We start from the raw sequence: 4,308 nt of genomic DNA, 5'->3' as shown, positions 1-4,308 counted from the left end.
ATCTGCAATTAATAGTTATTTATGTGTTAATTAATTTATCTTTTTTAGGTTTTCTGTTATTCTTATCTTCAATTTATTTTTAACTTTTCAAAAATAAATATTTATTTCATAAACAATAACAAAACACAAATATTCAATATCAGGACTGGTGACAAAAATAAGGATCTCCCAAACTTTATAGTGTGTGCGTGTGTTCATGTAAAAGCTGTACACGAAGGTCTTCCAGATAAAACAGAACTTAACTTTGAAGTTAGAACCAGAACTTATACTCCGTTATTTCGTGCATCTCAGCAAATTTGGACTAATTGGATTAGATGAAACGAATAAATGACCATTTATATCTATAAAAGATGATAATGCTGATATATGTACTCATAATAGATCAAAACTGATCTTGTACCCACGAGAGTTACCCTTCGTATGACAAAATTACCCTGTTTTGATTAAATGCTTGCTTCGTTATTATCCGAACCTACATAGCACCCCAACCCTCCAAAACCCTATCCCTCTTCAATTTCAGTTCTAATTTCAACCACCTATTCCTCTTTTATGGTGGTAGCTTCCTCCTCCTCTGCCGCCACTACTGCTCTTCCATTATTTGGCACTATCGCTTCATCTCCGCGCTTTCCTTCCCAAATCCCAACTCTCCCTCTTTCATCAGCATCGATTGGAGAAGGTGGAGGAAGGGTGTAATTATTGTGCAAAGTATTACATTTGTTGTGATCCAAACTTGTGTGAAAACTATCATCATAGATTATAATGATCTTATTGGTCTCAACTACAGCAATAAGGTTCACGCTTTTGCTATTGTTGCCAAGTTGGATCAACTTTGGTGAAATAGCATTGAGGAGGCAGCCTTGAATGGGTAACAACCCACACTCATGATGCTCTGCCATAGTGATTGGGTACCGAAAAGTCCCAAATTTTCCACAAGTAAAGGAGCTTGGACAGTTTTTATGGTTCCCATTGGCATGAGCAGCAGTAACAATCAGTAGAATGTAAGAAAACAAGAAGCAAAAGAATAAGAAAACATGTACTTTTGTTTGGTTTCGAAATCTAAAATTAGGTTCACAAAATAAAAGTGGATTCATATAATAAATGTGTTCCACTGGAGCCTGGAGTTCCCATTTATTTGAGACTTCACTTTCATCAACATCGAAACCCAAGACTTGAACTCCATGATTGTACAAGCCTGTATGAACATCGAAAATCAAAACTCAAGTCTCGCCAACATCCAAAACGAGCTCGTCAAGATCGGCCCCAAGCCCCACTTTCGTGTTGAGCGCCGCAGTTGGTGAGCAAAGTTCACCACGTTCTTCGTGAGCAACCGCGAGCAACTAGACATAGAAGACTGTAAGGAGCTTCTAGACTATTCAGTTTCGGAGCTGGCATGGTCCATGGGAAGGATGAGAAGAATCCGTGGCGGAGATACAAGTGCGTAATAGGGTTGATAGATGGTGTTGATTTTGTGGAAAATCGTGCGCCAGCGATGGAGAAGGGTTTGAAAAAGAGGGAGAGTTGGAAAAGAGAGTGTGAGGATGAGACGAAGGTGCATAGGGACGGAAGAACGGTGGTGGCGGCAGAGGAAGAGGAAGCTACCGCCATGAAATAGGGATGTGTGGTTGAAATTAGAAATGAAATTGAAGAGGGATAGGGTTTTGGAGGGTTGGGATATAAATAAAAAATATATTTTTAAATTTCCTTCGTTTCTTTTTTATTTTTTGGTAGATGGATTGAACAACTTTTAATTTTAGGTTACACACACTACACCCACACATACACATAAAATTTACTTTTTTATCAAGTTTGCATTACATGAAACTTGAACTTAAGACCTCTCGTTCATTTCTTAATATTTTGTACAGAATTTTATTTTTCGGACTGTTATTGAAAACTGGGCTGAGGCCCAACACATTCTTGACTAACCATAAATCATCCTGGTCCGGTACCACTAATGATGAATAATACGTAAAAGAAACAAAAGCCCAACAAAAGACTAAGCCCAACCTAAACCGATGTCATGCTTGCCTGCAAGATTAAGAGAAATGGGCCTTTGCCCCTGCTGGAATACAAAAACATCAAAACAAGATAAATTGTGGCATGACAAAAAAAAAATTTGTGGCAATGTATATTTTCAGCATAGTCATAGTCATCCATAGTCAACCAACTTGGGTTGGTCGAGTGGTCAGCTCACTCGTCCGCTTAAGCAAGTGTCGGGAGTTCGAACCCCGCCTTGTGCATGCAGCAACTCATTGGCCAGCGACAGACCCTTAAATGGAGCTCAGATTCGCGACGGATTAGTCTTCAACCTGTCGGGTTGGGGGATACCGTTTGGGTAAACCAAAAAAAAAATAGTCATCCATAGTCATGGACAACAACTAATTTCGATTGGTCTAAATAATTTATTGACAAACAACAAATTTTTTAATAAAACTAAAATCTATAATAAATTAGTCATTTGTCTACGGGGACGAACGATACCACGGAGAATTAAAAAAATAGTCATAGACAACCAACCTCAAATCATAAACATTTCTATCGCTAAGATTTCTGACCAAGTTAATATGTGGCTATGTGCATCCTCTTCCATTTCTTTTAAGATGAATAATATTAACTAGCTAAATCATTAAAGGACGAGTAAGGAGCCATCAGATCATAAGACTAACTTCATAGAAAGATGTATGTTCACTATTCGGACCAAATATTTATCAATATATAGAGATCGAAAGTGATGGACTCTGAGCTACCAAACAGAAAAGCACTGTGGTGGTGAGCAGGGTGACAGAATGCGATAGATTAGAGGCAACTTTTTTTTTTTATTATTTTGTTAATTAATGTATGCACTTCAAATTAAATAAATTATACATTGTCACTGCCATGCATTAACATAATATATATGTTGCAAGTTGCAACGGTCTTGGCTCCGATCCGCGCATGATATATAGTAGTATGTATATTTACCCGCTATATATATGAGTTACAAATTGAAGGGAAAATAAAGGAAGTAGCAGGCATGCATTAAACCCATAAACATGAAAAAATTAATTGCTGGCACGAGAGGTAGGGTTCCTTAGTCCAATATCTAACATATATGTCCTCCAGCCATATGGATATGGCCATGGCCATTTCAGAGTGGCTTTAAGTAAATGATTGCATGGGCTTCCCATTTATGGGAAACACTTTTTACTACTCTCATCCTCGTATCATCATCACCTATGGCCTATGCGCTATGGGCTAGCTATATGGCTCATTCATCCATGCATATTCACTCATTCATTTTGGTTTCATGGGGAATTGGATTCTTTGTATTCAATTTATTGCAACTATACTACTACTACGTACTACATATACCTGCAAATCAAACTGCTGTACGTTCTCATAAGCACGCAGGCACACGCATATATATATATGCGTGACACGTATACTTATATATCAATTTATATTACATTATATGAAGAAGAAAATAGAACGAATGAGTTGCAACAGAATTAATTGAGAAAGAAAGTCAGGTGTACGTGTGTGTTGTTTTGTAATAAGTTGAGGTCGTTTCATGGCCCAGCAGATCTCGCGGATGTTACTTATTGTTTCATCCTAAAAGTCTAAGGTCATATATACATACACATATTATATATGCTGCTCTTTAATGAATAAATTGTAATAAAGTATGTAACTCTTTCATACTCACACACAGATTTCAATTAAGTACTTAATTAAGAAACTTATTTAATTACCAAGCATAAGTGACTTAAATTATAAAATGGGAAAGAGAAAGGAGTAGCAAGTTGGTGGGAGCCACAGGCACGCACGAAGAATGAAGGAGAAAAGGGTAATACAGATGGATATATCAGAGGAGACAAACTTTTGAATGCTTAATTCATGATGCCATTTTCCCTTCGCATGCGTAAAACACCCCTTCCCCTCTTTCTCTCTCTCCCACTTCTTACTAAACCTAATTCTTGCCTTGCACCAGCCTTACTAATCCTAACTACTCCTTTTTTATTTTGTTTTCACCTTTTTTTAATTTTTCTGATATTCTTTAATGGAATAGGGCAAAAACTAATTCATCAACGATTTAAATTCGTTTTGAAACTTTAAGTTTAACTAATATATTTATTTAAACAAATAAGTGAACTAATTATTCGACCAACTTAATTATTATCAAAAGATTGGAAATACTCAACTAAAGTTATTTCAATATTTAGTAGTCATTATTCACTGTTGAAAAATAAATGGTTAAAAACTAAAATTTTCTTTTAGTGATTTAAGCATAAATTTAAATTCTATTAAAAAATTTACATAAATGTTTAA

Source organism: Arachis ipaensis, chromosome B01, assembly GCF_000816755.2.
Source record: "Arachis ipaensis cultivar K30076 chromosome B01, Araip1.1, whole genome shotgun sequence".
In the NCBI taxonomy this organism is placed as follows: Eukaryota; Viridiplantae; Streptophyta; class Magnoliopsida; order Fabales; family Fabaceae; genus Arachis; species Arachis ipaensis.
The sequence above is the reverse complement of the archived record's forward strand: the minus strand, read 5'-3'. Positions refer to the sequence as shown.